General features: G+C 38.6%; 1 protein-coding gene across 35 annotated transcripts in view; it reads left to right on the plus strand.

The window, feature by feature from the left end:
• SGMS1 (sphingomyelin synthase 1) overlaps positions 1–12822 on the plus strand; it is a 279683-nt gene that overhangs the window by 139628 nt on the left and 127233 nt on the right. For 11 of the 35 annotated variants that reach the window (XM_070562136.1, XM_008518428.2, XM_008518431.2 and 8 more), the window contains one exon: positions 5803–5896. The exons of 23 other annotated variants lie outside the window; for them this stretch is intronic. The gene's annotated coding sequence lies outside the window, so the exon portion shown is untranslated. The remainder of the gene's footprint in view (positions 1–5802; positions 5897–12822) is intronic. One more of the 35 variants, XM_070562157.1, reaches the window with a different exon arrangement.

Raw genomic sequence — 12822 nt, forward strand, 5'->3', positions numbered from 1 at the left:
TCCTCCCTTGCCTTCCCCAGATTCAGGTTTCTTGTGTATTCTTCCATTATGTTCTACGTGCATACAAACGTATTCTGCATACAATATGCACACTATTCCATGATTTGCTCTTTTCATTGTAAAATACTTCTTGCAGATGATTACATATCAGCACATGTAAGTCTATCCCAGTTGTTTTAATAGCTACACAATTCAGTGTATGGAGTGACCAGAATGTAACCAGCCCCATTTAGACCTTAATGCTTTTACAAATGATATTGAGAGGTATATCTTTATATATCCTTTGTTATTAACTTCTCCATCAAAGTATACATCCATTTAAAATCTTAGGAAGCTTAACTTGGGCTTGGTAAAGCTGGAATTTGAACACCTACTGTGTGAATGATCCGTCATGTTTTAGAATTTAGCTTGATTAACATAGTTTCCATCCTGCCAGCAATTGTGAAAAGGTGGTGATTAAATACATCACATCTGTTTAAGCATTTCCTTCAAAAAGTAAGGTATTTCAACCAAATGTTATTTCAGGCATTTACAATTTAATGGCTTTGCCATTTAATCCTCTAGACTATTAATTATATTGTGGGACACACCTGGAAACCTCTGTATATACTGTGCCTCATTAGTCATTGCTATTAGTATGTCTTTAAAAAACAGCAACATCACAGCAGCAAAACACTAGCTTGCAGATTTGTTTGAAAGACAGTTTGTTAAAATGTCGATTAATATCAGCAATGAATAGGCCCTACTCCTTTTTACTCATTGTCATTGTCTGGGTGATCTGAGATGGGTATAGTTACTGAGCTTTTGAACGTGTGTATCTAGGTTCTGTAATGTGGTCTTGAGTGGCGATGGAGTGGGAGCACCCACTGAGCACCTATATTACCCTGCACTAGTAATAATAGCTCACATGCATGGAGCCACTACTCGTCAAACCCTGTCAAAACGTTTTTCTTGAGTTTTCTGGATAAGAAAACTAAAGAAGTTAAGCTGAACACGCAAGGGCCCACAGTTTGTAAGTGTAGAGCCAGGATTTGAACATGGTCGTTTACTCCAAGCCCACAACATCATATTATACATTAGTCTCCAAAAGAACCCTTTGAGGTTGGTAATAATATTCCCATTTTACCTTTGAGGAGCTTGAGGCTCGGAATTAAATGACTTAACCATAGATCATTAAAGGTCACACAGCTAAGGAGAAACTGTGTGGTTTGAAATCCAGATTCTTCAGTGTTACAGTTATTATGTAAGGCAGGACCTCATGTGCAAGCCTGTCCTACATATTTCAGGATATTTACCTTCCCTGGAACCCACACAGTAAGGGCCGGTAGGGACCCCCAATGACTGCCACCAAAAATGTCCTCACGTATTCCTAATGTCTTCTACTAGGTGTCATATTTACATTTCTTAATTTCAAACTTGTCTCTTACCATTATACCACATTGCCTCCCATGGCAATTTTTCAATCAACAGTAATCAAACTCAACTCTTCCTCATAATTTGGAATAGTTAGAATAATTGTAAATGCAAATCATTTCATTACAGAATCACAGATGAGAGATAGCATCTCACTCAACTTCCTATTTTGTAGATTACACACACACACACACAAACACGCACACAGACACACATATGCTACTCACACAGAGGCACAGAGATGGCAGAAAAGACTTTCTCAAAGTCAAAAAATAAATTGGCAGCTGACTGGACTCAACCCCTATCGAGGTGAAGGCCATTTCTTCGAATTTCCAGTTTGCTTCAGGCAAATGTGTTTGACTGACCTATGTTTATTTTCTAATGAGTGATTGTGACCTTTCAAAGGGAGGCGTTTGGAAGGTTGATGTAACTGAGTTGAAACAGCACACCACGGAACTGCAGGACCAGCTGTGGCTATTTTGGACAGGTTTTTTCGAACTTGGGCTTTCCCTTAAGCAGTTTTATAATGCTGACAAAACTAGGGGCTCAGGATAAGACTGGCCACTTTTCCCCTAGCAGGTGTTTGTGCAGTCTCCCCCAGAATGTAGTGGAATAAGAGGCAGGTTGAATGAGCTCATATATACTAATCCTGATGGTTCCCATCAGGACTTTTGGTAAATGAAAAATGTTATTGTTTGAGAACATTTACTTGTTGCGAAAATTTATTGAATGCCTGTCATGTAGGAGATGCAGTTTTAAGTTCTGTGGATGAATTGCATATAGATTTTGCCTGTTGTTTATGGTGCCAATTATTTCCATGCCCTTTCTGTATCTTCAATAAAAGATAATTTAAAAAGATTGCTTGCCTACATCCACTTGGGTAACCAGACAACTGTAGTATCCATTGCATAGGAACAGGATTAGATGTTAGTTCTGGTAAATGTAACCTCTTTTTGCCTGATGGTTTCGGCCTCTTTCATTTAGTAGTATGCCTCTAGAATATGAAATGTGTTTTTTCGAATAGATCTGATGAAGAAGTTGATTCATTATGCAGGGAAGATCATCAGATCATTATATGTTTTTTAAAAAGCATCTTTAAGCTCACAGAGTTGCTTGGGCCTCAAATTTGGGTCATGGTTAATCACTTAAGCCACAGAGCTTGAGGAAACTATGACCAGTGCAGAAATGTTTTCTGATGAATGATGGCAGAGAATTTGCAGGTGTTGAAGTAAATCTTCTCCAAATATCCTTATACTAATTCAGAGGTGTTGAGAGGCATTTCTTACTGACTGTGGCAAAGAAAAGTTCATTGAAACTGTTGACATAGACCTTTCATTACTGATTAAGAAATAATAGAGGTGGTTTTGAAATCACCCAAGTCATAGGAACAGGAAAATGAATCTCCTCCTCCTCCTCCTCCTTGTTACATGGAGGGTAGGGATATTACTTGGGAAAAGCCTGTTGGAATTAATGACTCCCTTGGCAGACACTTAGACTGATTGAGAGCTGTTTTATGTCTCTTTTACTTTCATGAGGGAGAGACCACCGATTAAAAAGCTTCATATTGGAGAACTTAAAAAAAGAAAAACAAACCAATAGAATAGAACAGATTTAGGGCATCTTCTGGGGTCATTCACCCTGATTTGTGTTCCTGTCATTTGCACTCATAGCTATAGCATGTTACACTTATTGATGTTCTTAATGATGACCTTGACTCATGAAGATCCTGTGGAATTGGGTTCTAGGGATTCTTGTTTAAAAAAATTAGGAAATAACCGTAGAAGTATATTTAAGGAGATAGGAAAACGTTTAGGACGCACTGTGAGTGAAAACAAGTTACAAAATAGTATGTGTATATATCCTCAGTTGGGTAAAGCCCAACTATGTTTACCAAAATTTTATGAGTAAACTTGGGTAACTCATAATATAAGGAAATAAATGTTATTAGAAGTCGGACAGAAAATTGTAATTCTCCACAAAGCAGTGAGTCATCTATCTCTCGAAAAAGAGGGGTAAGCAGCAAAGATGTAGAAGGTTATTTAATGGTTTAATAGCCTGGAAACGTCCGTATGTCGTGACATGAAAAGTGATTATGAAACAGTGTGTATAGTTCTGAACTTATAAAATGAATGAATTTATAAAACGAGAAGTATACAAAAAGTATGTATAAAAAGTATACAGAATATACAAAGGTATACAAAAATTATACAGAAAGTAAAAAAGTATTTATTTAACACTATGTATACATCAGTGGATCAAACAGAGATTCCTGTCCTTGCAGTGCCCCGAAAAGGGACTGGAAAGAAATATTTCAGAGTGCCAAGTGCTTCTGACTGAGGACTAAGGTTATTGGTAATTTTTCTTGTCTGCGTTTATCTTTATTTTCTAATATCATTCAAAGAACATCTATTACTTTTGCAAACAGAGGAAAAGTAAGAAATATATAATACATTTCAGAAAGATTTTCACTTTCTAAAGGAGGAAACAAAAAATACAGCCCAGAAAGTCACTTTTCTTTTATCTGGGCACTTAAGTCTCCATTATATTGTTTCATAACGCAGCCATTTGAGAATTTTTGTTTTCACCTGGGCCTCCTAAAGGAGGCGATGCTTTTTTAGCTGATGGTTGTTACTATAATGATGCAAACTTAAGACATCAGGGCAGTGAGTGAGTAGAGGAATGATTCTTGGGCTGTTCTTCAGGTCCTCAGATGACACTTGGGTGGTGAAGCTCCCTTTGTCTTTGCGTATGGCTGGCCTGGATAGACATTTAGTTTTTGGCTGAAGAATACTCCCAGTGGAGGAAACTCAACAGCTAAGCTAAGTGAATCCTTTTCACTAGGATATTAACTTCCAAGGTGTGGTCCTTGGAGTTCTGGGAAGCAAGAGATAGTGTTTTACTGCAGCCCATTCTTGGTGATTCTCAGTGTTCGTTAGCCTCTTCAAGGTTCTGAGAAATTCTGGAGCAAAGAAACAAAGGTAATTGCAGCCAAAGAAGGATTTTCAGTGGAATTTGACTGACATCTCGGGAGTGAGGAGCAGGGTGGATGGGGCCCTGAAGGGAAAGAAGAGGAGGAGGAGGAGGAGACTTCACTGATGAAGGGGGTTCCTGGACAGATCTGAGAGTAACGTGAAACTTTGACTTCTTCAAACCTAAGGATGTAGTTTCAACAGGGGCAGTTTTATATGTGCATGAATCTTTAAGTGGTTTCCTGAATACATCGTTGAGCCTTGTAAAGCATGTTTAAATCACATTTTGTAAATTACATAAATAAATTACTATTTTTAGTCTTGGAAGGCGACTTGTTACTTGCAAGAATCTTTGTGATTTCTGCTGTATAAATTCTTAATGTAAATGTATTTTCATGCATCAAGTTTACTTATATCAAGAAACTCCTCTGTTGATTTTCAGCTGATGGGTTTTCTTATAACATTTAGGAAAGTGAATGATACAATTAACCTCCTACTCACTGTTTCTGTAAAGTAGAATCATTTGGCCCTATTTTCTGCTTAAAGTGCGTAGTTTTCCTTTAAAGAAGTTGTGTCAAGGGATGGGTAGGGCACCCTAAGCTCCTGTTTGGGGGAGTTTAAAGGTTCTGAGAGTTATTTGCTTACATCTGTGCGCCTTGCTTTGCTAATTTAGATGTATAGCTATTTAGCTCAGAAAACTTAGGGCAAAGGGTAACAGGTTAGAACCAAGATTATCATTTTTTTCTGAGTAGATGGAGTTGCTTCTCTGTCTAGGTTATGTGTTCGACTTGTCTTCATTGCATGGATCTGACTGTATTTTTAACTATGGTTTTTCACACACACACATCTATCTTCTACATGCATTTACTTGGATTTTATTTACATTGTATCCATTAAGAAGTGGATGTGTGATATACATCTATGCAACTGGAATTCAAGGCTTTATGTCACTTGTTACCCACTGATGTACATAAAAGACTAAGAATGTAACTTGCTTTACTGGTGAAATTGCAGTGGTGTCATTGCCATTTGCTTATTACCATCTGTGTCACTCTGTCTGATTTGCAAGGATCTGACTCCGAATAGCGTGGACCAGTTATTCATAGCCTGGTGGGTTATACCCTTACCAGTTGCTGTGAATGATAGATAGCAAGCACTTTTCTAGCTATTTATGATGGAGTGATTTTTTAAAATGGATCATCATTGCTAAAGAGTAATTTTCAAAAAGTTAAAAAATATGCTGCACGTAGATATAAAATGAACATGTATCATAGATTTATTTAACTCAATGAGGGAATTAAAGAAGAATTTAAGAACTGAAAAAAAAGCAGGAATGCTGAAATACATTTATTAATAGATAATAAAATTGATTAAAAAAAGAACAATAAAATGAAATGTTTTGGGTTATCTTTTCTTCCAGGCAGAAATCAAATTTTATTTGCATTGCTATGGATAAGAATTATTTGGAACTACTGCCAGTTTTACAGAGTTGTGAAATAGACAGTCAGACAAAGGTACGTAGCCCTGTTGACTCAGATAATTCCCAGAGGTCCCTCTAGACAAGGTCTAGCACTCCAGTGAAGACACCTAGGAATTTCTTTTGCCCATTTCAAAGTCTTGGACAATTTCTCCTGACATCATTTTAAAAATAATTCTTGAGCAATTTCATTCATTGAATGCTTAGTTTTATTTTTTAATTAAAAAAAAATTTTTTTTGAGGACGATTAGTCCTGAGCTAACGTCTACCACGAATCCTCCTCTTTTTGCTGAGGAAGATTGGCCCTGAGCTAACATTCGTGTCCATCTTCCTCTACTGTTTTATATATGGGATGCCTGCCACAGCATCGCTTGATAAGCAGTGCCATGTCCATGCCTGGGAGCTGAACCTGTGAACCCTGGGCTGTTGAAGCAAAGCCTGCAAACTTAACCACTGTACCACTGGGCCGGCCCCTGCTTACAGTTTTAGACTGAGATAAATGTTCTTCTAATTTGTTAAAACCTGAGTGACAAGAATATATAAGATAGGTATTTGGATTTCCAAATGTTACCATTCTTACCCCTCCCCACCCCAAGTGGAATATTGAAAATATTATGGCGAAGGTGGCAGCACCATTTCTGATCTCAATATTTTCTCTAATGACTAATTGAATAACACTCTGTCTGCTTCTTAGTTTCTTTAAGCTAAGGGAGAGTCAGGGCATTGTAGTATCATTGTATATTTTAAAAGAAAAATAGAACAATTGAAAACAGTATGAAAAATTCTAATATTCTATGCATATATCGCTAAAATGGGATAGCCTGGGAAGTGTGGAGCATTTTAAGAATTTTTATAGGAAAATTTGTTACTTCTAATTATGAATTCAATAGGATGAGAATTCATCATGTGACACCCCAAGTAACAGAGGATGTTTTCTATTGCTGCCCAAAACTGTTTGCCCAAAAACAGAGTCTTCCTTGGTCTGAAAGGGATGTGTTAATATGACAGAGACTGCCTGTACTGAGATTATAAGCCATAGAAGAGAATTTAGACACCTTCTTATAAATTGACCTTATAGTTTATAGGTGAGAAACCTGAAGTCCAGAGGAGAGAGGAAGTTGAAAATATTAAACCTGCATTTCTTTAAAAATTTGACCTCAAATTTCTTACTAAGTGATATGAGCTGTTTCTTCCAATTAGTGTAAAAGAAGGTGGTTTTATTCTAACTAAACATGTCAACTTTAGGTCTTTACTTAAAAGTTTAACTTAGGGTACTTTCATGATCTCTGTCTTTTCGTAATTTTTTGGTCGCAAAAACCAGGTCAGCCTCAGTCAGGAAAAGGTAGTGTGGTGAAGGTGGTGATCAGGACTTAAAGCTCCTGCGAGTCCCGGGTGGGTGACTGGCTGGGGTTCAGCTCTCACTTTCTATAACAGACTTGGCCCATGATGCTTGCCCTGACTCTAAGTGTTCCTCTTCACCTTATACCCCAACACCTAACTGGCAACTTCTTTTAGGGTTTCTTGATTCCACTTTTTGAGGCAGAAAATCTGATTGACTGACCTCATCTTTTTAGCCAGTAAACGTAAGTCATAGGCTCCTGGCCAGCCTATGAATGGCTGCCTTTTGGTCACTTGTTCCTCCAGTGCAGTCATCTATGTGTGTGTCAGGTTGTATCATGTGACACAGAAGGTGGCACAGAAAAGTAACTGAGCCTGAGAGTGTGGCAGAATCCCCCAGAGAGAGGAGTGGGTGAACAGATACCTTGATATACATCTACAACAAATCTGATTTGAGTAAATTAGTTGATTCTTGGTTAAAAACATTTCCCACAATCTGCCTTGGAACTGGATTCAATACTTTAGTCTGTTTCTGTATTGGAGTAATTTGTAAGTTCTTTTTAGTCCATCTTATATTCTTATTAGCCAGCTAAATTTTGCCTCTTTTAGGAACACAAAAGACAGCTTTTGCGACTTGCAAAGTTTATTATGATAGCTCGGTTTGCCAGTCCATGCTGAATTTTCTTTTGAAGCCCTACTGTTCCTTCAAAGTATTTAAAAAGGAAATTAGAAAGTTCTCATTGTTTTGAGTTTCTTTCATTTCCATTAAATATTTATTCTTCTCAATATCTACAAAGAATCCAAGTTCAAAGGCAAAGTATTTGGATTAGTTTTGAAAGTATTTATTAAATTGCTGGCCTGTCTATATTATGTTTGGGATATGACGTAACCTATGCTGTGAGACTTTCTGACTAGTTAAGGAGACAGACTAACTGTTTCAAAGGGCGGCTACGGGGACTACAGTAGATCAGACATGGCTTAGATAGTATTTTTTAAAGGATTATACTTTTTGATCCTCGTTTAGTAAAAACTTTTTTGATAGTGAGATAAGACTATGTAAAGGTTTAATGGAAGGTAAATTATAATCAAATATTACATGGAAGTAATTGCCAAGCCAGAATTTTTTTGGTGCACATGTAATATTTTGAGGAAAAGTTTTTATTAAGTAAAAAAAGATCCCGTGGACAATTGCTCTGTTGTCGCAAATATGTTTGTGTCTATTGTTCTTTCTCAGCCAGGTGATGGGCATGGATTAACAGTATGGCGAGCAGGCTAGGGGAAGGACATTATAGGGACCTACAGAAGCCAACATTTAGCAATGAATAAATCTTTTGAAAGTGGGTAGTAATCCAGTTTTGAAAATACTGGCTGGTGGGTGAATAATAAAGGTGGGTGAGCTGATGGCCTGTTGGCAGAACTGACAAGCTTGATTTGATATAATTGGTAACAGAGAATCATGATAGCATTCTGTTGGGTGCTTACAAATGTCTGTCCTAGGTACTGAGAGCATTGTAAGCACAGATAAAGTGTGATTCTTGCCCTCAAGGAGCTGCAATTAAATAACATGTGAGGAAGATTATGTTGGCACATCCCTGGGTAAGGATATAATGCAACCAAAACCCACTCCGATAAGGTAGAGGCAGGACATTGCTGATGGGGCCCTCGATAAGGACCTGTGCTGTTACAAAATTATTTCTTCAATGTGTGGATTTCTCAATGAAAGTTCTAGGAACCTGAGAGTCTGCTGGGCAGCCTGCAAAATGTTAAATAGGGATTGAGATTTATTTTGGGGGTGGGGGCAGGGGTATCTGAAGATTAGAATAAAAAATACTACTTTTGTTTGAAAGATCCTTTTCTGTGTCCCATATATCCTTGTTCTCATCTGCAAAAAGGGGAACACATTTGCCAGGCTCACAGGCTTCTTTGAAGGATTAAAATGAGATACCTGCAATGTCCAAGAATTGTGCCTAGCCCCTGCTGGGAAGTGCTTGTGTTGCTATTTACCTCTGTGGTATCACTTGCCACACAGAAATGTAAATACTGGTTTATGCGGGTTTTTTTCCTCGTTAAACTATGAGTTCCTTCAGGGAAGCCACTCTTTTCTATATAATCCCACTCAGTAAATGTTTTCTGAGTGAAGGGGTGCAGTAGTTTTTCTTTCCTCAGCCTAAGGAATGCACTCAGTTCCTCTTTGTTGAAGGTGGAGAGGAAGTGGTGTTTGTCTTGAGGTCACCCTCAGGTCCTCATAATTAGTTTCCAGGCTTTTACCAATTTTGCTTTTTTCTCATTAATTTCTCTCGTCATTTCCTGGAGCACAGTTGCTTTTACCCTTTACCATCTTTGGGAGCGACTAGCACTTTATGTCTATGCAGTGTATTTCTCTGAAATTGTTCACCCCCCATTAAATCCTCTCTTTGAGCTCCCAACATTTTAGTAGATTGCAATTTGTAAACTTGTCCTTTTCTTCTAGATGAAACTCTTCTTCTAAACTTCTTTATTCAAATGAATTTTATAGAGGAAAAGGAAAAAGGAGAGGCCATTTGGGAGGCAAGGTGGAAAGTTGCTAAACTTCCAGGGTAATAAATGGATGATCTTTTATATACTGTGTTTTCTTTTACACCTCAGCCAAGCAGCTCGGAAACAGCTCTCTGACTTACCCAGGAGAGTCATGATGGGCTGCAAGTTGAGGCAAGGTTTGAGGAAGGGCTGGGCAGAGACATTCAGTTTACTCCTTGCGCTATTTTCTTCATCAGGACATCCTAAGACCGCGGTGTAGTGAAGGGCAGGTTAAGATTTTCCTTGAGTGTGGTTGAAAGTTGTGCTCCCTGGTGAAGAGAGCTGGGACCGGCTGTCAGCAGAAGGAAGCCTTGCGGGGTCTGCAGTAGACTGCAACTTTCAGTCACCGTAAGCTAGACATGATGCCTGGGGCTGTTCAGCTGTGGTCGAATCCTCCCTCCCTAGAGCCTGGAAAGCTTCTCCAAGCAGAGGAAAGAAAGAAAAGGTTCAGTTCAACTCAGTTTATTGAGAGTTAGATGTTAGAGGAAGAAAGGAATAACTTTGCACTTTGGATTTTGTAGTCTCTTAAACTGAGATTTAATTTACATAACATGCTGTTTATGTGTGAGAATAAGAAAATTTTCAGTAGTTTTTACTATTCTAATAAAGTGTAATTTTAATAGAAAAATATAAGAAAAATAGAAAAATATAATTAAATTGATCTTGTGCTGTTATTGGTCTCTCTGTATTATTCATGTCTAATTACACACCATCTTCCCTCTGAGAAGAAACAACTGAATTATGGTTATAGAGTTTGCGTCAGGGCTGCCAAAAACCAAGGATGCCTGTTGTAATTTCCATGTCATGTGTCCATGGTGGACAATGGCAGTTGATTTCAGCATTGTTTCTCAGTGTTGTGCGCGCAGCCACTCCCTATCAGTCCATTAGCTTGGCCCCCAGGATGAAACCACTTCCCCTCTTCACCCCTGAGGAAGTAACAAGCTTTCAAAAGTCTGGTCCTACAAACACAGACGTGTAAAGTGGGAGTTTGCCATGCCTTGCAGAATTGTGTGAACTTCAATCTTTTCCTTCCTCAGCCTTGCTTCTTATGCTCATTCCTTTTTAGTCTTTGAAACTTCTCCTACTCCAGTGTAAGTTTTCTTGAGAGTAAGTCACCAGTAGTAAACACATAGGAGTTTGAGCATCGCTATACCAGAATTATTGTGAATAAGAAGAGGGTACCTTATTCTGCCCTCCTGCCCCCAATATTCTTCTGAATGTCTCTGAGTTGATTAATGTCTACAGAGATTCTTGCCTTAGTATCCTCAGTCTTAATTGAAAGTTTAGAGCCATGGCTTTATAAGTATAATTTGGATAATTTTTTCCTAGATGCTTTACTGTGCAAGGTGAGCAGTTAACTTGCTTACTCACTGGTTCCAGAAAGACCTTCTTATATTGTACCTTCACAGCATGTGTCCACTGTAAAAGCAAGCCTGCGGCTTTTACTATGCATTGCCTGTGCTAGATCCCATATAAAGACATCACCAGAGAGCTCTCAGCTGTTTTAGCAGTTGTCCAATCCATAAAAGAGTCCATCCAGACCTGTTTTTGTTTCCCGTCCTTAAGCCTCTCGCTAGCAAGACACTTCCCCCATCTCATGAGAGGGTGTGTGAGTATCCTTTATGCAAGACTTATCAAAAGCAATTTGAAACCAGAAAAAAGTGAAAGAATCATGACATGACTTGGAATTGAAAAGTAAGATTTGGTTGCTTTAATCATTAAGCCAGAGCTGTTATGTGTCTTTGGTATTCCACAGAATTCACTTGGAACCCTTTCTTGCTTCCTCGCAGTGTGACCTTGGACGAGTGTGTGACCTTGGACAAGTTACATAACCTCTCTGAGCCTAATGTTTGCACCCGACAAGTTGGGGATTCTAGCCCCTCCCCCTTGCAGGGTTCTTGTAGGATTAAATGTAAAGGCATTTCACCGCATCTGACAATTGTAGTTATTGTTGTTGACACGTTAGGTGGTATTACTCAGTGAGGTGCAGGAAGGCCTTTCTAGCTACATGCTCTTTGTTACATCACATATAGTCTTATAGCAACTTTTTAAGATATTTTATTTCCTCTCCCTCTCAAGTAGAAAATTTTCTATTTTCAATAGAAAATTCCCTTTTTGAACTGTGTTCCTGTTTTGGTTCCTGCTTTTTGAAAGTACTCATGATAGAATTAGATATTCATGCGGGTGTGGCATGTCATTTCTAGGTGGCATTATCATAGGTTCCTCAGTTTTCGGGTGATAATTTGCCTCTGCATCTCTGGTTTTCTCTGAGGGACATCTGGTCCTTTGATTTCCGCTCTTGCAGTGGGAAAGCACACAGAATGATAAAACAAGTTACTGTGTCGGAAAATTACATCTTGTGGATTGTAAGGATTTATTTTGAAACTTCTCCTTTGAGGGACGGAAAGATAAGTGGGCCTACTTTACAAGTGACAGAACCATTCAACTTCTTAGTAATTTAGAAGACTGTGGACCTTGAATTACTTGGTCCTTTTCCTTCAAATGATTCATGGACAGGGACAGTACAATATATTCTGTACCTAATTACATGGCCTCTTTTCTGTGAACATTGTCCTTTTTGTTTTTAGTGTCCCTAGTCCTGCATAGAACCTGTTAAAGAGGAACAGCTTTGCCTCGCCTACTAATTGTTTAGCTTCAGCCGCCATGCGTAGCCACCTTGAGACTCAATATTCTTATCTGTCTACAGGCATCAAAGCAATTGGAAGATCAAATGAGTCGATGCGTCAGTAACTTAGTCTACCTTCTAGCACATACTAGTTTGATTATTATCTTTATCTTACAGGTGTTTTTGTACCTATAGAAAGGAGGTCCAAACTCTCTCTGCCCCCACCCCTCTTCTCTTTACTCCCTCCTCCCCCATCTCATCCCCTGCAGTACATTCATCCTGGACAGTAGGAAGGCCCTTTCCCTTCTATTTATATGATAAAACAGCTTCTCTCTCCTACAGTCTCTGGAAACCTTGCAGGTTGACCTCAAACAACTATCCAACCAGTCAAAACACCTTCCTCAGATGTGTCAACATCTTTCTGAAATAATATCCCTTTGCAG

This window comes from Equus przewalskii, chromosome 1, assembly GCF_037783145.1.
Source record: "Equus przewalskii isolate Varuska chromosome 1, EquPr2, whole genome shotgun sequence".
NCBI classification, from domain to species: Eukaryota; Metazoa; Chordata; class Mammalia; order Perissodactyla; family Equidae; genus Equus; species Equus przewalskii.